The sequence below is a fragment of the Euleptes europaea genome, chromosome 13 (genome assembly GCF_029931775.1).
Source record: "Euleptes europaea isolate rEulEur1 chromosome 13, rEulEur1.hap1, whole genome shotgun sequence".
Lineage (NCBI taxonomy): Eukaryota > Metazoa > Chordata > Lepidosauria > Squamata > Sphaerodactylidae > Euleptes > Euleptes europaea.
The window spans coordinates 31,619,806-31,642,715 of NC_079324.1; the positions used below are offsets into that span (position 1 = coordinate 31,619,806).

At 45.1% G+C, this 22,910-nt stretch overlaps 1 protein-coding gene and 1 non-coding gene across 3 annotated transcripts in view; both read right to left on the reverse strand.

Annotated features, from left to right (window-relative positions):
* Positions 1-22,910, reverse strand: part of AFF2 (ALF transcription elongation factor 2) — a 472,104-nt gene that overhangs the window by 290,062 nt on the left and 159,132 nt on the right. The gene's annotated exons all lie outside the window — the stretch shown is intronic.
* Positions 15,903-15,974, reverse strand: TRNAA-AGC (transfer RNA alanine (anticodon AGC)). The gene has a single exon. It is a non-coding gene; the product is annotated as a tRNA-Ala (tRNA).

Genomic DNA, 22,910 nt, shown 5'->3' on the forward strand with positions numbered 1-22,910 from the left:
TCATTATCTACGCAGGAGTTTCCATTTTAAACTCACTCTGAAATAAACTGTAGCCTTGACTTTCAGAATATGCTAGTAATAACATCTATACAATGTTTCAAAGTGTTCTAAGTGTTTCACTTGTAATCCCTACCGATGACCTGTGAGATAAGTCAATACTATCCCTAGGGTTGCCAATCTCCAGGTACTAGCTGGAGATCTCCTGCTATTACAACTGATCTCCAGCTGATAGAGATCAGTTCACCTGGAGAAATGGCCACTTTGGCAATTGGTCTCTATGGCATTGAAGTCCCTCTCCTCCCCAAACCCCGCCCTCCTCAGGCTCCGCCCCAAAAACCTCCCATTGGTGCCGAAGAGGGACCTGGCAACCCTAACTATCCCCCATATTGCAGATGGGGAAACGGTCTCTTGTAGCATGAGAATGATTAAAAGATTTACTGTGGCATATGTTTTGTGTGTGTTATCATGTAATAAAGGGGCCTGTACCCCATAAAACTGTAAGCAGCGTTGTACCCTTATAAAACCTATTGACTTCAACTCTGCTTAAAATGGCACTGTAACACAACGCTCCTAAGCAGGTCTACTCAGAAGTAAGTACCACATTATTCAATGGGGCTTATGCCCAGGAAAGTGTTCTTAGGATTGCACTCTTAGGCTGCAATCCTACAAACTCTTTCCTGGGAGTAATCCCTGTTGAATAAAATAGGATTTATGTCCATGTAGAACTGTTTAGAACTCCTTTAGTCTTTAAAGTATTACAAGACTCCCGTTAGTTTTTTAAATGGTCACACGGCTATCACTCTGCATAAAGCTAGGTTTGCCAGTTCCCTCTTAGCCACTGGCGAGAGGTTTTTGGGGGTTTTGGAGCCTGAGGAGGGCGGGGTTTGGGGAGGGGAGGGACTTCAATGCCATAGAGTCCAATTGACAAAGCAGCCATTTTCTCCAGGGGAACTGATCTTTATCGGCTGGAGATCAGTTGTAATAGCAGGAGAGCTTCAGTTGGTACCTGGAGGTTGGCAACCCTACATACAGCACATGGGGGGGACTGTGGTTGAAAGTAGTTTGCTCACTCCTCAATTGAGTATATGGCAGAGCTGAGAGCCAAACTGTGAACTTCCTGTTTAGTCCCTTGACTACAGTGCAATCCTAAACGGAGTTGGTGGTGGTGAAAAGTGCTGACAAGTTGCAGCTGACTTATGGTGATTCTGTAGGGTTTTAATGGCAAGAGACATTCAGAGGTGTCTTGCCATTGCCTGCCTCTTAGCGACCCTGGATTTCCTTGGTCTCCCATCCAAGCACTCACCTGGACCGACCCTATTTAGCTTCCGAGATCTGATGAGATCGGGATATCTTGGGCCGCTGTGTGTGTGTAAAGTGCTGTCAAGTCTCAGCCGACCTACGGCAACCTCTTATGGGGTTTTCAAGGCAAGAGACTAACAGGTGGTTTGCTATTGCCTTCCTCTGCATAATAACCCTTATATTCCTCAGTGGTCTCCCATCCAAGTACTAACCAGGGCTGACCTTGCTTAGCTTCTGAAATCTGACTAGATCAGGCTAGCTTAAGCCATACATGTCAGGGCTCTTGGGCCATTTAAAAAGGTAAAGGTAGTCCCCTGTGCAAGCACTGGGTCATTACTGACCCATGGGGTGACGTCACATCCCAACGTTTACTAGGCAGACTGTGTTCATGGGGTGGTTTGCCATTGCCTTCCTCAGTTATCTACACTTTACCCCCAGCAAGCTGGGTACTTGTCCGACCTTGGAAGGATGGAAGGCTGAGTCAGCCTTGAGCCGACTTCCATCGGGATCGAACTCAGGTCGTGAGCAGAGCTGCAACTTACCACTCTGCTCCACGGGGCCATGACACCCTTCTAAACCCATGATATAACTTTGTTTAGGATGGCACTGTACATGCAACAGGGGTCTCTAATGGGACAGCAAAGGTAGAGCACTCTATTCTCCGGGCAGGCCAGTGCTGCCAAACACAAAAGGCAGAGTAAGTGTTTTGAAGGGAAGATTTATACAGAAGGAAAACACTCTGCACAAGGGACTTGGATAGGAAAGATGAAATGGAGGAAGGATTTCAGAGGAAGGGAGTGTGGAACTAAATGCAGGGTACTTAATAAATCTGAAGAGTCTGGAAAAGGTTAAGAATTGAATTATTATGCGCTGTGGAGACTTACACGTGGAATTCCAAGAGTACTTTCACATGCCAGCATCCCGGGAGGGCTGTAGATAGTTCGCAAACGATCCTTCACACTCTGCCTTTTACACCTGCAGCATCCCCATATTATGTCTCACAACCCTCCTCCTCACGTTGGGAGTGTAATTTCCCCCCAGGCCAATATTTCCGTCACGGTTCCTGTCCGTCCTCTTTCCTTGCTCCACCGTCTGCTCCCCCAAATGCCACCCCCTTGGGGAAAAACACACACAAGATTACGCAGAACAGCACTCTGTGCGGCCCCCAAATTAGAGGGTTCCCACAGCAAAACAGCAAGGCGGGGAGAAAATTGGGTAAGGGGGGGGACTCTCTCGAGGAAGGAACGTCAGTTGCTTGCTGATGGATACTCAAAGCAGGCACCAGCAGGGTGCACAAATAAAGCAGTAACATCGGCGTTCATTTGCACGATGCCGAATACCCTTCATACACTCAATGCAAAAAAAAAAAAAAAAAAAAAAGGAAAAAAGAAAAATACAGTAATTTGTGTAATGGGTAATTAAAAGAGTTAGAGAAGTTAGGAAATATATGTGCTTTCAGTTTATTGTAATTAGTTGTTAAGTAGTGCGGGTATTTAGAAACATTTACTGCGTTTTTTAAAATCTCCTTGCTTTGCATATAAATTGGTTATCTCCTGATCTGGGTGTCCCCCCCGCCCGCCCGCCCACCCCCGGCCTCTCACAGTGCTCATGGCCTTCGGTTCCAGTGATTCAATGCAGCACAGCGCAAAGCAGAAAAAATAATATCCTCCATTTTGAAGATTTATTCTTATGCGGTATGAGCCACTGAGTGAGTCAATAAAGCTGGGGAGTTGAACCAGGGCCAATGCCTAGAGTTGGCCTGGCTGGGGATCAGCCAAGGTCCACAGCCTGGTGAAAGTAGGGTTGCCAACCTCCAGGTGGTAGCTGGAGATCTCCTGGGATTACAACTGATGTCCAGGTGACTAAGATTAGTTCACTTAGAGAAAATGGTCACTTTGGAAGGTGGACTCTATGGCATTATACCCCACTGCGGTCCCTCCCAGGGAGCCAGCATGGTGTAGAGTTTAACAGCGATAGTTTGGAGTGGTGGACCCTGATCTGGAGAACCGGGTTTGATTTCCCACTCCTCCACATGAGCGGCAAAGGCTAATCTGATGAACTGGGTTTGTTTCCCCACTCCTACACACAAAACCAGCTGGGTGACCTTGGGCTAGTCACACTCTCTCCACCCCACCTACCTCACAGAGTGTCTGTTGTGGTGAGGGGAAGGTGATTGTAAGCCAGTTTGATTCTTAAGTGGTAGAAATAGTCGGCATATAAAAACCAACTCTTCTTCTCCCCTCCCCAAACCCTGCCCTCCTCAGGCTCCACCCCTAAAATCTCCAGATATTTCCCAATCCAGACCTGGCAACCCTAGGCAGAACATCTACCACCAATGAGAGGTGCTCAGGCCATCTCTTTCCAGCAAGAATGGGAAATCATCCCAGGGGGAAATGGGATAATCTTTGATATCATGGTGGTGAGACAGCAAGGTAGACTTCCTCTGAATGTGGGGGATCCACTTAAGTATTTTGATTTAATAGTTTTTGATAGCCTCTTCTCCTTGTCTGTGAATGTGTTGAGACAGCAAGGGAAAAAGTCTGCTTCAGTACAAGACAGCTCTCTGTGTGTTAAGTCAGTGGGGGAAAAGTCATGGTGAATGATAAAGGGGACTGGATGAAACCGCTGCGCTCCTGACTCTGAAACTACCAGATAAGCCCTGAATGTTGACGTGCCACGTCTTAGCATGGAACTAGAATAAAAGTTCATTCCCCAGTACAATCGGGGCTCAGTCATTTATGCTTGTTAAGGCGGCTGAGCCGCAGCTGCAGATAAACTGTTTTCTCGACTAATGGTCTCGGGTCTCTCTCCTCCACGAACCTCCGTTTTGCCGCAACAGTGGGACTGATGTGGAGTGGCACAGCATGATGCTTTCTTGCTTTCTTGAACCCTGGCAGCTCCTTCCAAGCCATACAGGCCTCAGCAGTGTTTGAAGTACTGCTCTGCTCTGCTCTCTCTTCCTGAGTGCTTATTGAGGGAGAAGGCACTGGGTCACATCTTGTGGAGGGACTCCTAAACCCTGTAGCAGGTCCTGCATCAAACAAACACCTTTCAGTAGGATTGCCAGGTCCCCCCTCTCCTCCTGCGGGAGGTTTTTGGGGGCAGAGGTGAGGCGCTGATGAACCTACCCTCTGGATGGCAGGGGGCAGAAGGAGAACTTTAGGAGTTGACGTGTATCAAATTGAAGTGGAAATCACTTTCTTATGGATTCAGCCCCTGGTCATCAGCCGGATGGGAATCGGACCCTCTGACTCATAGGAATTCTACAGCAATATTACAAAAGGCGTCTTGCGTGCATGAGAAGCAAGAAAACATCATGCCAGATTGCACAGCCCTAATTGACTTCGGCACTGGTGTAGAAAGGGTGTTACTGCACACAAGGGCTTCCTCCTTCTCACTAACACACTGCTTCTCACTCCTCAGCAAGGAGTGTGAAAGAAGACTGTTTATATTACGAAAAGAAAGCAGTAGCTGCTTGTTTTTTTTTTTTGGTTTTTTTAATTGAAGCATAATGGGTTGGTTAGTGTGTACTACTCATTTTGTTATCACACTACTGTTTTACAGTGTGAAATGTGGTAATTATTTTACTACGGAGTTGTTCTCATTCAACACGAGCATCTTTTTAGGAAAGGTCCCGAATCACTCACATCTCATAGGCTGGTGTAGCCTAGTGCATACGCTTATTAGCCAGGATGTCACGGGTCTGAGGATCTTTTCCCTACTGTGACCTCTAGGTAAGTAGGGTTCCCAGCTGTCTGCTGGCAAGGCCATGAGCTTCTGAGGATGGGGCAGGGGTAAGGGCAGCACATGTCCAACACCATAGAGATCTGGGAAATTCCTAGAGAGATGCTGTGACACCGCAATGTCACTTCCGCTCCATTGAGCAGCAGTGGGAGCCCAGAGCTTTGGGAGGTTTCCAGCTATAGGCTGACCTTATGGGGAAGTAATCTTTTCTAGCTTCATCCCACCTATCTAGCCACCTACCCCAGTTCTGTGCCTGTACAGCCACAAAGACAGAGAAATAACTTCCTGCCTTCCTCCTTTCACGGTGGTGCTCTGAGCCCAAACAGGCTCTGCTTTGTTTTTTAGCAGTTATTCCTAGGGTTGCCAACCTCCAGGTCCTAGCTGGAGATCTCCCGCTATTACAACTGATCTCCAGCCAACAGAGATCAGTTCACCTGGAGAAAATGGACACTTTGGCAATTGGACTCTATGGCATTGAAGTCCCTCCCCTCCCCAAATCCCACCCTCCTCAGGCTCCGCCCCAAAAACCTCCCGCCAGTGGCAAAGTGGGACCTGGCAACCTTAGTTATTCCCTAAGGATGCTGTGAGGTTGAAGGAAAAATGAGTTGGGTTTGGGGGAACCCCAGACCCAACACTTAAAAAAACAATCATCTAGTTTGGTCCTAGTAGCCGTTGATTGACTTGACTAACCCGCTTCCAAAGGCACCCAAGCAAGTAGCCATCAATACATTCTATGGCAGCGAGTTCTGTATGTTCACTAGATGCTTTTGTGAAGAAGCACTTTCCTTTGTCTGACCTGAACATACTGCCTATCCACTTCACTGGATACCTCCAAGTTCTAGTACTATGGGAGAGGGAGAAAAATTCTCTCTATCCATTTCCTCCAAATCATGCATAGTTTTATAAACCTTTATCATGTCCCTTCCATAGCCACTGTTTCTCTAAAGTAAAGGATTAAAGCTCTTTAACCTTTCCTTCGAGGGCATCTATCCCTGAACAATTTATGAATTCATGATTTATTTATTTAAAACATTTATACCTGACACTTTCATCCAAATTGTTCCCTAGAACAACCATGTAGTCTGAAACATGGCATGTGCATATAGGTACATATTAGGTTTGCGAAGTGCCAGGTGGTGGCGGGCAAACCCCCGCCAATCCACCTGGCTGCCCGCTGACCAACTAAGGGTCGGCGGGCAACGCGTACACGCTCGCCTGCCTGAGGTAACATGACACTTCCGGTTGTAAACCGGAAGAAGCGCATCGCATGAGTGGTAAAGGGCCCATTCTGATGCAGCCCTTCTGGGTGTATATGCATTGCAAGGGGCCTTTTACCACTCAGACTGGGAGTTTGAGTGGTAAACGGCCTCTTGCAATGCGTTTTACACCTGGAAGTGCCGCATTGCAATGGGCCCTTTACCACTCAAACTCCTGAGTGGTAAAGTATGGCCCTGTTGCAATGCAGCACTTCCGGGTGTAAACCGGAAGTGCTGCAATCACGTCGGTGCGGCCGTGTGTATGAGCGCGTGATCTCGCAACCACCAGGAAACCTGCCGCCGGAGCAGAGGAGGGACCTGGTAAGCCTAGTACATATGATAGCCTTCTGCCCAGCCGCCCCTCCAAATGCTAACCCCACATAGTCTCTCATTAGGGTTGCTCCACACAAGGAGAATCCTTCCTTCATACTTTGGCTGCCCATCTCTTCTCAGCTCTAAGTACCTACCGAGTCTTCTCATTGCAAAGTCTTTTCATACCCTGGGGGACTCACAGAAACAGCACTTTGGCTTCGGAGCCTAGTATTTCACCTCGTGAAATAAAATACATACAGCGAGTGATTTAATGCTGGACCCAAAAAAAAGTTTTACTTGGCTTGGAATTTGTCTTTTTTTTTTTTTTTAACAAGTGACCCTTAACTTTTTTTAAAAAAAAATCCATCCTGCAATTCTGATCGGTATGAAATTAGTTTCATTTTGTCCATGTATCAGTAGTCTCCTTCAGCAGTAATGAGATATTATAGCTTCCATGTGTGGGGAAAAGCATGAAAGCTACATTAGCCTAATGGCGCAATGCGGGGGGGGGGGGAGAGAGAATGTGTTCGGAAAGGCGGTTATAAAAATAACCATCTAGCTGGCCAAGTTTCCTTTTCGACAATCTCCTGGGCCTCGACATCTTAAAAGCCATTTTGAGGGGACGAAGGCAAGTAAGGGGGAAACTAGGTCCCGCCATTTCGGTGATTGGAAAAACAGAATCTCCCCCTCCCCGATAAAAATCACCCCGCTCGCTCGTGGTCAATGGGAGCCCCATGCTGCTTTTTGGCTTCCCGAACGCTCAGGCTAATTAGGAATGCTATGCTAGGAGGGAAAAAAGAATAACAGAGTACAGCCCTCCTAATCCTCCATGAGAATGTGACACCTTTAACCCGGCTATAAACCACACTGACTGCAACATCCCCCAGGGACTGACTTCCAGATGTGTACAGTCAGAATGCTGTAATGCTCTAGCCAAGGCCTGTCTCACCTGCCTCATGCCCAGGGTGAGCAGAAAGACTGGATCAGCAGCTCGACCGGACAGCAGGGAGCCGTTTCACTGCACATCAGTCTGAGCGGCTCAAATGAGGGTAAATTCCCCACCATGTGGCAAGGCGCAAGCTATCGCTGTCGTCTAACAAAATGATACCTGCCAATGTGAGAAAGGACAGGTCCCTGCCCCAAGGAATTTACAAATGAGGAGAAAATGGGGACAGTTCTGAGGGCTGGCACAATGGAGCATTAACCCAGGATTGGCAAAGGATTCACCGCCAAGAGAAGATGCTTGGCTCATGACCTCGCTCGCACCTTCTGGGACAATCTCTTATCTCATGAACACATGAACACAGGAAGCTGCCTTATACTGAATCAGACCCTTGGTCCATCAAAGTCAGTATTGTCTACTCAGACCGGCAGCGGCTCTCCAGGGTCTCAAGGTAGAGGTCTTTCATATCACCTACTTGCCTAGACCCTTTAACTGTAGGTACCAGAGACTGAACCTGGGACCTTCTGCATGCCAAGCAGATGTTCTACCACTGAGCCACATCCCCTCCCCATGCAGGGATAGATGCCCTGAAGGAGCAGGGAGCAACTCTATTGCGCTCCTTTTAGCCTTGCTGGCATTGGTGGGGCTTATAGGAGCATAGAAGGCATTCTGGTCCCTCCTCCAGGAAGAGTATGGGTTTGCGTGCAAGTATCAGGGGCAGCAGCTGGGGAAAGCAACCTACCCAGGGCTAGAAACCCTGAAGCTGGACCTGGTCCTGGGAGAAATATGGGGAAGGTATAGGGGACACAGAAGTAACAAGAAAGGCCTGTGAGAAAATGTAGCCAGGATTATTTGGGGATGGGGACAGAAATGCAAGGAAGTATGTAATCCAAAGGCACCAGGTAAAAGGCAAGTTTTGAGGAGGTGTCTGAAGGAAGAAAGACAGTGCAGGAAACCTGAGAGGCAGGCACAAGAGGCATCATGGGATAGAATTGTTTCAGAAAGAGCAGGTGGCCTTAACTGGAGTTACTGGGAATGGTAGAGTTTGAAGAGTGAAGTTCATGGGAAAATATGCATTAATTAAAATATTTCTATCCCAGCTTTCTTCGTGATTCAAATCACAGTTTAAAGTATTCCTATTTAACAGCAATAGCCTTAAACTCCCAAAATAACCAACCTCCTCCACAAATACGGGGCCATGGGGAGTCAGACTGAGCCTTCCCTGGCAGGGCATGCACCTAAGTGGGGTGGAATTGCAGGTGGAACTTGGAAGGGACGGCCGGGCACAATGCTTCAGTCCAGGAGGCAGGCTGGGACAGCAGACTGAGCAGAGTGTGTGCCAAGGGGCCATGATGCCAGGAGGCTGCAGCTTATGCCCCCCTTGCACAACTGCAATGCATCTGGGCTTGGGTGTGGAAGGTGGCATGGCCACAGTGGCTCCCGGCCACAATCAAGGAGAACAGGGAAAGTGGTTTGGGACCCCGGCCCATGCTCACCTGTGGGCGCCCCTTTGGATCGAGCCTCTGATGATGGGGTGTCTGTCAGGGTTCTGAAATGAGAGAGGTCAGACACAGAAGGTGGACTTCACTCTCTCCTTTGGGTGTTAGTGAAAAGTGCTCACCCACAACTATGCCAACGTAGAAGAAGAAGAAGAGTTGGTTTTTATATGCTGACTTTCTCTACCTTTCAATGAGAATCAAACCAGCTTACAATCTCCTTCCCTTCCCCTCCCCACAACAGACACCCCGTGAGGTAGGTGGGGCTGAGAGAGTGTGACTAGCCCAAGGTCACCCAGCTGGCTTCATGTGTAGGAGTGGGGAAACAAATCCAGTTCACCAGATTAGCCTCCGCTGCTCATGTGAAGGAGTGGGGAATCAAACCCGGTTCTCCAGATGTAGGAGGCTACACCTCAGTTGTACCGATGGGCAGCCAGTATGGGGCTGTGCTGGTGCCCGAGAGCAGTGGAGCGGTTCTGGGGGTCTGTGCTAGCATAACTGGCCCTTATGCCAGCATATCTCTGAGCGCATTCCCCTCCCCCAAGACCAGGTACACTGTTCGAAACCAACTGATGCCAACAGACTTAGAAGGGTTTAAAACCAGTCTTCCAAGTCAACTCCTTTTAGCCTGCAATCTGTCAATCGCTCTTAAAGAAAACTGCTTTTTAGGAATTCCAAATGCAGCTATTGTTTGTGGGGGGGGGGGAGCCAGTCAAGTGCAACAGCTGTAAAGATGGGTCAGAAGTTATGTTAAGGAACCATGGCTGTTTCCATTTAATTACTTTTGAGGTGCAAGTCTGCTGATGCAAGGTCGCAAGGTCTTTCCGTCTATTCCGTCAGCTTGATCCCCCACCGCCCCCAACAAACACACGCACACTCCTTAAGTGAATCAAATGCAGTATATAAATATTGGCTGTTCTCATGCTTGCTTTTTATCCCAACTCTAATGGGCAAAGAGCTTCAACTCTTCCAAGCGAGCCTAGAGGGCCCCGTTTAGAGATTGCATCTCTGGCAAACAGCTCACTGCAGCTCTTCAAACAAAGCTGAAATTACGACCTTATGTTATTATTTCTCAACAACTCTGGACTTTCTGATGTAAACTCCTCTTGCCCTTTTCCAGCGCAGAGTTGACATCCTGCCACTTTTGTTTAAAACGCCCTATGAAAATTCATCGCCAGGCTTATTGGAAAAGGCTGCTTTGCGGGATTATAGACGCTGCATAGTAAATAAGGCATGTGTTGATTTATACTCTGCCACCTCCAGATTTAGAATGGCAATGTGATTTCGGAGCGGCAATGTCATAGAAGATCATGGGGTTTCCCCCGCTTCCTTGAATGACTTGTGGAGGGTGCAGAATTCAACAGGCAAGTCACACGTGTGACAACTGTAGCCCAGAGTTCAAACCAAATGAAAATCAAAGCATACAGGCCTAGAGTTGCCACCTATGTATATCTGAGTCACATGCAAGAAGATAATGGCTTTACAGGCTCAAAGTACAAAAGAGTTGGGTTGGAATGAGGGATGCCAGCTCCAGGATGGGAAATACCTGGAGATTTTGGGGGTGGAGCCTGAGGAGGGCAGAGTTTGGTGAGGGGAGGGGCTTCAATGGGGTATAATTCCATAGAGTCCACCCTCCAAAGCAGCCATTTTCTCCAGGTGAACTGATCTCTGTCACCTGGAGATCAGTTGTAATAGTGGGAGATCTCCATCCATCACCAGGAGTTTGGCAACCCTAGTTGGAGCAACAGGGCCTATTGGCGGTCCCATCAACCTGTTGGTGGGGATGACGGCAGGGCAGATACAGACTTTGTGGCAGTTTTTGTTTTATGGAACCACCTTCTTGAAAAAGAGAGGGGGGCTACCTCATTTCCATCTTTTTGGAGTGACTACAAGCTCTTTAAAAAAATTCAAATGGACAGGTCACTTAAAAAATAAATCAGATGTGTATTTTTTAAAAAACTTTTACTTATGATTCTATGTATTTTGAGAATAGTGTGTTATGCCCTTTTGAAAACTGGGAAACCAGAATATCATTTTTTAATTTTAAAAAATCTGCGCAGTAAACGAAGCCACTGCCACCATCCTGGTTCTGAAACAGAGTGGAGCAGTTGAAGAAATGGCTGCTTTGTGGACTAAGCCAAAAATAAATACATAAATAAATAAATATTGCTCCCCAGGAAGACATTCTGTGAACATGTGTTGGGATCTGTTGGCAAGCAAGGACAGCAAGCTTACTTCAGACATCCTTTCATTACCGATGCCAAGAAGTAAATCTGTTCACTGAAGAGCCCATTCCTGAAGGGGGGCTGGGCAAAGCTCCTTAGGAGCTGGTGTGACCCACGCTGGTGTAGGTGCCACCTTATCACAGAATCAGGTGGCACCTACATCGGCGTGGGGGCAAACACACTAGCGTCCGGACGCTGCCAGCCCCTGCCGCCAGCAGAGCCACGCTGGCTGGAGAGATGGGCAACGGAGAGCTTTTGTTTTCTAGTGGAGGAAGATTTCATATTTGGTAATGTAACAGCCATCCTTGGCAGTAAGCATACAGCAAACTAAGGCTTGTTCTCCATGGTCTCAAACATGTGACTGTGTCTGAAGGCACTGAAGTATTAGGCTAACCGCTGAAGCCAAAGCAGCTAAAGTCATTAGAAATATCCACCCTAATTCACGAGAGGTGGATTTTGTGGTTGCTCTTCCATTCCGATGTGAAATCTCACTGGATTTCCACTTCCAGAGCTCTCCTATGCAAATGTGACAGGCAGTTTATATTTTCCAAAGTTCAGATTGTTCATCACAGGATTTGAAAAACAGAAAATCTTGCTGTACAACCCCCCCCCCACCCCACCCCGAGTCTTGTTTCAAAAATATGTAAGTGAAACTTCTCAGACTCCTGGATTAAAATGATAGAGGGATAATGTAAAAGGATGCAAATATTTGGCCAATATCAATGTTTTGGAGGCCCAACATTTGAAGAGTGCAAAGTCTACAGAAATTCAGACAATATAAAACATACGGACATATTTTTGACATCATAATCCGTGCTAGCAAAGTGCCAAGGAAATTCTCAAAGGTCTCTTTTCACCTTATTTCATGCTGTTTACTTTGACTCCTTCCTCATGTCACATGACTGATTCTAAAATAAAAAGGGTGCCCCTTTTAGCTCTACAAGCTCCGTATTAATCTCAGATTTTCAAGGGTTCTCTACTTAACAATAATTTTCATCGTCATCATCGTCTCAATGGATATGAAGGAAGTATTATGAAATTCCACCAGGACTTCAACCACTTCCACCCCAATGGACACGGACAAGATCATTCAGCTGTGTGGAAGCCCTGTTACCTCTGCGCTGCATTAGCAGCTGCTGCAGCAACAGAAACAACACAACCCTGCCTAGGGTTGTCAACCTCCAGGTACTAGCTGGAGATCTCCTGCTATTACAACTGATCTCCAGCCGATAGAGATCAGTTCGCCTGGAGAAAACGGCCGGTTTGGCAACTGGACTCTATGGCATTGACGTCCCTCCCCTCCCCAAACCCCGCCCTCCTCACACGCCACCCCAAGAACCTCCTGCCAGTGGTGAGGAGGGACCTGGCAGCCCTAAGCCTGCCCCATGTGGAAAACACCTCCATCAATGGCCTTGACAACCCACAAAACACAGTAAACAGAAGGTTGTCTGCATCCATCAACATAACAGCTCCCAGATCCCCTCTTGCCCTGTTCCACTGGCACATCCCCCCATGGTTCAAAACGTATCTTTAATGTGAATGGGCCAAGAATTATCCTCTTAATTTCCCTGAAGCAAAGTTTGGTATTATATAGTGCCCTATCCACAATGTGGAAGTTTTAAATAAGAGAAATGTTAGCTGCAAAAATGCAAGAATCTTTTTTAAAAAAAATAACCTTTATGTTTAGTCCATTAACTGGTGCTAAATTAAATCGGAATTGAAACAGCATTATAAGGAGACATGTATTAAAAGGGAACATATGACAACCACGTGGATGTCACATTAATCCATTATGATAAGTACTTTTCCAGTAAAAGCAAATCAATTCATGGTGACCCCAACACTTAAAAGAAAGTGAAACCTATGAATACAAATGGCAAAGCAGTAGAAGACCATTTATACTAATCACACCACCTTTCACTGGTTCAAAGAGAACTGGCACAGCCTAAGCTAAACGGGAGATTACACAAAGGCACTCTTGTGAACATTATTCCAGCATCAAACGGAGGCCCTTCGCAAACTGGGAGGACTGGCATGTCAAATTCCATGGCAAAAATGGGAGATTTCACAGTGAGACACATTTTATAATTGGGGGTGGGGGAGAACCCCACATGCATAAATTGCAAACACTGAGGTGCATTAAACCCTATCACACCAATGAGCAAAGTTTTTTTTGTTTGCTTGCTAAAATAGCTATATTTCACCTTTTGTTTTGGCTCATGTTTGAAGTTTTCCTCCAAATTAATTGACTCTTCCGCCAGAGGAAGGTCTACATAAGTTGGAGGAAGGCTCCTTAGGCTGGATAGGGTTCCCAACCTCCAGGTACTAGCTGGAGACCTCCTGCTACTACAACTGATCTCCAGCCGACAGAGATCAGTTCACCTGGAGAAAATGGCCGCTTTGACAATTGGACTCTATGGCATTGAAGTCCCTCCCCTCCCCAAACCCCACCCTCCTCAGGCTCTGCCCCAAAAACCTCCTGCCGGTTGTGAAGAGGGACCTGGAAACCCTATTCGTTCAATGCATCTTAGGGACCGTCTCTGCCACCAGGGGGAGGTTTTTGGGGCGGAGCTTGAGGAGGGTGGGGTTTGGGGAGGAGAGGGACTTCAATGCCATAGTGTCCAATTGCCAAAGCTGCCATTTCCTCCAGGTGAACTAATCTCTGTTGGCTGGAGATCAGTTGTAATAGCAGGAGATCTCCAGCTAGGACCTGGTGGTTGGCAAGCCTAGTACAAACGACAGTTAATATACACATGTGGGTGATGAGATGGGGCCTTTTCAGTGGCCGCACCAAAGTTGTAGACCAACCTCTCAAAGTAAGCCTGTAATTTTCCATCACGGATTTCATTTAGGAAACAAGCACAGACTGTCATGCTTCAGTGTGCATTTGGATGTGGTTGGATTTTTCTTAGCTGCATGTTCTTTTGGTTAGGTTCTCTGCCATCATTTATCAGTTTTGTATTGTCACTTGGATTTGGTACTGTGCCACTCACCTTTAAGGACCTGTTAGGTGGAAAATTGGAATGGTTGAAATATTTCAAATATACAACTAATGAAGAAAGAATGCTCTTAGTGATAATCAATTTCCCAGAAGGTTCCTCCGTTATCTTTGGAAAGAGGGCTGCTGCGATGCCATTTCATTCCACTTTTGAAACCTCAACAGGGTTCAAGATATCGGGGTCAACAGCTTGTTGGCCAGCCCCATTGTTCACAACAGGCCAGAATTGATTCAAGACTGCCCTTTGGCTCAAATGGAATTTTGTCTGCAAATGCCTGTGATTTTTTAAAAGTGTTTCTTAACTTTCCCAGCAAGTGCAAAGGTCAATCAGGATGTAATTATTTCGCCTTTCAGTCCAATGATCAGGCTTCTGTTGAGATGGATCGGAGTCGGTAAGCTAAGTGCCGCTGACATTTTCAAAGGACAACAGTGCACACACGGCCAGCGTTGCTGACCGTCTTCCAATCCTGCAGTTTCCTTTTCCGTTATCCTTACTAATGACCATCGGCTGATCAAGTAATTATTTAAAAGTCACGGATTTCAAGGCAAAGGGATATATTACCTGGCCAGAGAACTTTCAGCATTTTTTAATCAAAATCTAGCTTGGAGATAGCTACCTGAAGTAATATACAATTTATGAAAAAGTTCATGCTCATATCATTCCGGCGCATAAGAAGTTAGGCCATTTATCCAAATGTGACCAGCCTCTGTAATTTCAGAGGAAGCCCGGGCCCTGAATTCTCCATATGCAGACTCTGCACAAAATTTAAGCGTTTATTTATTGAATTTATATACTGCTTTTTAACTGTTGTTTCCAAAGCGAATTACAGCATAAAATATTAGGAGGTTGTGTTTTGTAATCTTTATCAGCAGTTTCATACTTTTTGCTGTTGGTTTGTATGTTTGATTGTAATGCAAACACATGTTGCATGGTTTCTATAAAAAAAAAGGTAAAGGTCCCCTGTGCAAGCACCGGGTCATTACTGACCCACGGGGTGACATCACATTCCAACGTTTCCTAGGCAGACTTTGTTTACAGGTGGTTTGCCAGTGCCTTCCCCAGGCATATTCCCTTTACCCCCAGCAAGCTGGGTACTCATTTTACCAACCTCAGAAGGATGGAAGGCTGAGTCAACCTTGAGCCGGCTACCTGAAACCAACTTCCATTGGGATCGAACTCAGGTCATGAGCAGAGCTTGGACTGCAGTACTGCAGCTTACCACTCTGTGCCACTGGGCTCACGGTTTCTATAGGCAGCTCATATATTATCTATCCCCTTGCTGACTCAGTTATGAGCCTATGGGTTACACTGGAACCAATATTACTGCTGGAGAAGCAAGTTAATGAAGCTGCAAAAAAAAAACTTTCTTCTAACTCAGGTAAGATGGTCCCTTATCTTGACATAGCCAATCTGGCTGCCTGAATCCACCCCACGTTAACATTGACTAAACTACTGTAATAGGTCTCCCCTCAAAGTTTATTTGGAGACACATGAATCTGTGAAGCTGCCTTATACTGAATCAGACCCTTGGTCCATCAAAGTCAGTATCGTCTACTCAGACCGGCAGCGGCTCTCCAGGGTCTCAGGCAGAAGTGTTTCACATCACCTACTTGCCTAGTCCCTTTAACTGGAGATGCCAGGGATTGAACCTGGGACCTTCTGCATGCTACGCAGATGCTCTACCGCTGAGCCACAGCCCCTCCCTACTTGATGCAGAAGACTCCACTTGTTGCAAAAGACTACAGCTCAGTTATTACCAGGAGCTAGGTGGAACATGTATATTATTCCCACTCTCCAGTCTCTCCATTGACTGCCCATCAGTTACCAGGCTCAATTTAAAGTCCCCCAGCACCTTGGTCCTTCCTATCTGCAGGACTGTCTCTCCTCCTTTGCTCCACTACAACAGCTTCACTCATCCAAAGAAGGGCCTTCTGCAGGGGCCACCCAGCAAATGGGTCCATCAACTGCTCATACATGTGCATTCTCCTCAGTATGAAATGCCCTGCTTGAGGAAGTCAGGAAGGGTCCCACTCTCCTGGCTTTCTGCAAAACCGAATTATTCAGGCAGTCTTTTTTTTACACAGGTAATAAGGCTATACTGTAACAAAATGATTCAGAAAGATGCTTCGGTAAAGGGTCAGACACTGTGGACAGTACTACTGTGTACAGCGCTTACTATCTGTTGCAGAAATTATATAGTAGTATTATATTTACAGCATCATTTAACATGCCATGTTAATGCTTATGTTCTGTGTCTGCTTGGTTTCAGATTTGTGCAGTTCAACTCTTATTGCATTGTTCATTGGATGCCCCATGCTGTTGATTGTATTGACTTACAGCGGGTAATCTGCCTCGAGTCTCGGTGAGAAAGGTGGACCATCAATAAATAAATAAATTATACATGGTGTCCATTGTACAAAGTGGCATAAACTATTTTAATAAATAAAATGGGGTGTGTGTGAACAAACTAGAAGTATTTGGTTAGTTTTTTTAAAAAATCCCAGAGCAACCATGGAAGCTTAATGTTTCCTTGTCAGTATTCTTTCCTGCTGCAAATAGTAAGAATGCCTACCGTTTCACAATCTTGAGGAAGCTCTCTGGACGGCAATCATGTTCAGCAATAACATGGAAGCTGCAATCATATCTTCAAGTCCAGTTGTATAATAATGACCCCTTTAGGTATTGGCCTCAGGTGGCATATTTGGGGGGCTGGCAGCCTTCTTTCCTGCCCACCACCAGCCTCCTGTTGAGAGGAACCACCTGCATCCTTGCTCCCTGCCATACTTTTATTGCCTCACTCCCCTAAACCTCTTGACAAACAGTGCAGCGAGCCATGCGTGCCACTTTCTGAAGTCCTGTGAGAATTTCTGAAGTCCTCACGAGAATTTCTGAAGTCCTCACGAGAATTTAGCCGTCACTTCTGGTTGCCTGTTGACCGAGCAAGCAACATGGTGGCCGAAGGATAGGAAGTATTCATAGAAGAGACCAGAAAGTGCCATAGGCAGGCAAACCTTGCTGCACTCCTTTAAAAAAAAAAAAAAAAACTTTCCTCAAGCTTGATTTGGAATCGGCTTGACTCAGACAATTTATTTTGAACATAATATGGGAACTATTTGATAAAAGGTTAGCTGTAGGAATGGGAGAGGAGGCAGCATGGTATAGCCTGATCTTGTCAGATCTCAGAAGCTAAGCAGGGTTAATTCTGGTTAGTATTTGGATAGGAGACCACCAATTAATAACAGGTTTGCCATGCAGAGGAAGGCACAGGCAAACCACCTCTGTTAGTCTCTTGCCTTGAAAACCCCATAAGGGGTCGCCATATGTCGGCTAAGACTTGGCAGCACTTTACGCACACACAGCTCTAGGAATTGCTGGAAACTCTATGGTGACACATAAAGGTTCAAACAATTCCAAGGAGCTACCGTTGTCACTTCCGAGTTGTGCCTGGAAGTGATGCAGCAACGTCAGCGATGTCGCTGGTTGTTGTTATTTTTTTTAACCCCCACCCCCACCCCGCTGCTTAGAGTGGTGGCAGGCAATGGAGCTTGTCAGGACACCTAGCAAGCCTACCCCCCCCCTTTTATTGCTTTACGTGTTTTTCATCCAATTTTGAAAGAGAGCAAGTTCCAATAGTTATTGTTTTAGTAAATGAGAGCGGCAAGAAGAACATTTTTGGGCACCTCAATTAGTTATTTCCTCCACAGAATTGTACCAAGAGGTGCTGAGCCTCAACAACATCCCACTTAGGGTTGCCAACCTCCAGGTGGTGGCTGAAGATCTCCTGCTATTACAACTGATATTACAAGCATGTTTAATAAGACAGAAGAAGGTAACCTAAATTTTAATTAAAGTTATTCAAGTGTTATAACTTTACCTTTTAACTATTTATGTATGTCTAGAATTATATCAATTTGTTGCTGGTCTTTGACCGTAAATAAACTTCTTGTTGTTGTTGCTACAACTGATCTCCAGCTGATAGAGATCAGTTCACCTGGAGAAAATGGCCGCTTTGGCAATCGGACTCTATGGCATTGAAGTCCCTCCCCTCTCCAAACCTTGCCCTCCTTTGTTCACTAGTCTGTTTAATCAGTTGCAGCTGTTTCCACAGTGATTCCTTACCTGTAGAGCTTTATAATCAACGACACCTGGCTTCTAGCCATCTAGCATTTTCATTGAGCAACCCTTTGGGAACACGTAGTGACTAGCTGAGAATTTTCTTTCTAAGAACTCTGTTTGAGAATTTAAGGTATGTTTTTGTATCCATAGTCTTTTTTTGGCAATGTAGTCTTTATTTGGCAATGCTGTACTTTACAATGCAATCTAAGAAAGAATGAGACCACAAACGAGAGGCTTGTGAATTATTTATTGCATTTATAGGAGCCTTGCCTCCTGGGCGAACGGAGAGCTGAAGAAGCTGCCCTGGCGGCGGCGAAAACGCAAAGCATCCGGACGGCGTTCCGATCACCTCCGTCCCCTTGGACTTCCGCCTCCTTTTTCCTTATTCGCACCAAAAGAGAGAATTTTGAATTGAAGCAGAGTCTTCTTGACTAGATATTAAGGCACATGAATTGTATTCTATTTGTTATAACGGTTCGTGTATTGTGCATGTATGTTTGTGTTGCTCGTGAGCAGCTCCTACTGCTCTTCAAGCAAAGTGTTTATAATACTGATAAGTTTCCTTTGATACACGTTCACTTCCTCACATTTGTATCGTTAATATATGTTTTTGCAAGAATTTTGTGAGCCTAGTGCTATTATTTCCTCAGCTTGACTACGTTAGTACTTGTGCATCTTTATCTTAGCCAATCTCCAGGTGGTGGCTGAAGATCTCCTGCTGTTACAGTTATCTCCAGGTCACAGAGATCAGTTCACCTAGAGAAAATGGCTGCTGTGGAAGGTGGACTCTATGGCATTATACCCCATTGAAGCCCCTCCCCTCCTCAAACCCCGCTCTCCTCAGGCTCCTCCCTCAAAATCGCCAGGTATTTCCCAACTAGGGTTGCCATCCTCCAGGTAGTAGCTGGAGATCTCGTGCTATTACAACTGATCTCCAGCCGACAGAGATCAGTTCCTATGGAGAAAATGACCGCTTAGGCAATTGGGCTCTATGGCATTGAAGTCCCTCCCCAAACCCCACCCTCCTCAGGCTCCGCCCCCAAAGCCTCCCGCCGATGGTGAAGAGGGACCTGGAAACCCTATTCCCAGCCCTGAGCTGACAATAGGGTTGCCAGGTCCCTCTTCACCATCGGCAGGAGGTTTTTGGGGCGGAGCCTGAGGAGGGCGGGGTTTGGGGAGGGGAGGGACTTCAATGCCATAGAGTCCAATTGCCAAAGCGGCCATTTTCTCCAGGTGATCTGATCTTTATCGGCTGGAGATCAGTTGTAATAGCAGGAGATCTTCTGCTATTACCTGGAGGTTGGCAATCCTAGCTGACAACTATCCGTGAGGGAGGTCAAGCTGAAAAAAAGCCCAAAGACACCCACAAAGCTTTGAAACAAATGATGGGGGTTTAAATCCAGGTCTCTCTCACTCTACCCACAATCCCACACCAGCTCTCAGTACTTCACTCCCCTCCCTCTGCAGTCTTTCCCCGCCTCCCCATTTTAAATTGTAACCACACGCAGGACAGGTCCTTGCCTGTTTGCTTATGTAACACTGCAAAGTGCAAGAACACTGACAGCGCTGCATAATAGACACATTATTTGGAGCATCAGCACTTCTGCTGTAGCAGAGGAAGGAGGGGACTTCTGGGGTATGCCCCCCCCCACTGCCACCATGGGGATGGGTGACAGAGCAGCTGCAACAGAAACACTAGAAGAAATATCCAATTAACCGAGCCACTCAAAAATTTCAGAAAACCAAGTCCTTTCTTTTTCCCTCTTTTTTTTTTTTTTTTAAGAATTAAATTTTTATGTTATGGTAAACAGATGGAATGCATCGGAACGATTGTTATTTATTTGTTGCTGTCAGCTGAATTTATGCCTCTCATTTTATCATGAGCCGCAAGACTTCATAAAAGTGTATCTTATTTCACTGATCTTTAATAACCTGGAAACCTGTAACACAAACCTGTAATGAAGCACCCCATATACTCCAAATTAAAAATAAATAAGTGACCTCAAAGAGGTTTTCCTTCAAAGGCTCTTTCCTTTTAGCGGTTTGGTTTATATACATATAAACAAGGCGATACACTGGTAAATATTTCCAGCAACTTAGACTATATAATGCAGAGGAATGAGCTGTACGGCTATTTATTCTGAGCACACGATTTAGCATTTGTTTATGCAAACCATATAATTGGAAACTCTGTCCATTTTTCTGCTTGTGCTAAATATTCTGTGTATAAATACTTTTTCATAGTAGATAAATAGGGTTTTTATTTAGGTCTTATCACCTTCATATTACATATTCATTGATTTCTAAACTGCTTTAAACAGCTCAGTAGATGTGAAACATTATGAATTCCGTTTTGGCACCTTGGTATTAAATTTGCATATCAGGTCACGCACCGCTTGACATACATGCAAAATTGCACTGCGGCTACTTTATTACAACTCACAAAAGAGATTCAGGAACTGCATGCAGCATCAAAAATAAATTAAAAGGAATAAAAGACCCAATGGTGGGCCACTTTTCATTGTTTACGGGTGTCTCAAGCAGTTTATTTCTTCCTATCCATAAGTGAGAGTTAATGTAAAAACATGTTTCAATGTTTGTTTTTTCTCCTTACCAGATTTTAATTGAGGTTAAAAAATAGTGAATTTGGGGTCCTGTTTCAATTCTAATGATTTTGTTCCTTTGGTTACCTAATAATATAATATGAATATGTGTTCATACTAAAATATTCTGTGCAAAGTAATTGGAACTCTGAAATGCTTGATGATGATGATGATGATGATGATGATAAGGCTGAATTTTACAAATTATGAGTGAAGTAGCTCTTCTTTACCGTCCCCTTCCTGTAGTGCGGGCCCCCCTCCCCCACTGTGACCACTGCAAAGACACGTTTGGGAATCTAGAGACCTCTGCATGGACACAAAAAAACCCCAAACAGACAAGAGGGGATGCTGGAAGAACAGGGAGAGGAAGGGTAATTTTGCCTCCTCCTCCTTACTGTAGCTCCCCATTTTGCATAGCTTTTTGTCCATGGGGGTCTCCCAGCAATACATTTATATGGCTCACAGGTGGCTTTCATGGAAGTGGGAGAAAATCCTCTTCAGTCACATGGGCAACCCAACTGCATGAAAAATCATCCCCTGACTTCCTCGCCGTGTTTACACAGGCTATGTGTGCATTACTGAAACTCACACCAACTCACTAGAACTGAAGAATTGTGAGAAATATGCCCAATACCAAGAACTGTACTGGGAATGGGCTGTAATTGGAACGGGGACATCATGCTATTGAATCAAAGTAAATTTACATAATATATTTTGATACATTTGACCTTATTGCATGTGATCTGCAACTAACTCATTGATGACAGACTCTCCAGATCAGTAATATAGAAATTTAGTTTAATTCCGTGCAGTTAGAATGAGGAATCAAAATCAAGATGCAGTACTTTACAAGTCATGGAAGAATATAGTATAAAATATAAGCCTCTCTTTTGTTACCAATGCTTTAAAATAACACTAATATTTCTATTATATATTTGAATTTATCTCAGAAATCACAAGGCCTAACACAAACAAGACTACCTGGGTTTTCATCAGGTAGCCCAAAATTATTTCCAGCTTTACTAGCTAGAGTCATATAGGGCATGTTTCAGGTCGTTTATTTTGGTATACCAATTTTACATGGCATGGATTGATTAAAGAAAATTTCAAATATTTCATCCCTGCCATTTTGACCTGAAAATCTATTCGGGTTTCCATTTTCCCCATGGCAACTCAAACCCTTGAGTGTTTTTGTTTCATTTTCGCACCATTTTCTGTTTCCTCTCACAAACTTCTCCCTGAAAAAAATGTATGCCTTTGGACATTTACTTGTGTGCCAATAAATCAGAATTATATTAGCCGCATCAATGGTCACTCCATTTATAAAAATTATATCCAGAAATGGTGCAACAATGGAAACAAATTGCCCAGCCAACAGTGAAAAGTGAAAGTTTGAAACTTTTGACAAAAATATAAATGAATTTTAAAAAAAGAATGTTCACTTATCCTTAGGATTGATCCACAGTGGGCTTGTATAAAGTCATCCCCACTTTACAGCAGGAGGTACAATGGCTTTGAGCCATTTCAGTTTCTCATCCTACACAACAAGACGTCACATGTGTAGTACAGGAGAATATGCTGATTTTGGTCTCTGGCAGAAAATGGCCATTTTGGTCTATTAGAGAGGGGGGAAACCTAAGAGCACTACTTTGGAAAGTAGTAAGACTAGTAAATATGACTGGAATGAAAAGGACAATCAGTAGTTTAAAAGGCTATCACCTTCAAAATTGGGTCATCTGCAATCAGGCATGTGTGGCTCTTTACAAATACTGCCATTTTTATCCTGACCCAAGTTGGTAAGACTGAAAACTGTTTTTCATAGTTTTGTTTCATACTGGTTAAAAACAATAAATTTTAATGTGACATTTTTCTTTGCAAGCCATTTTGAATTTTTTTAAAGAAAGCTGAAACGCATGA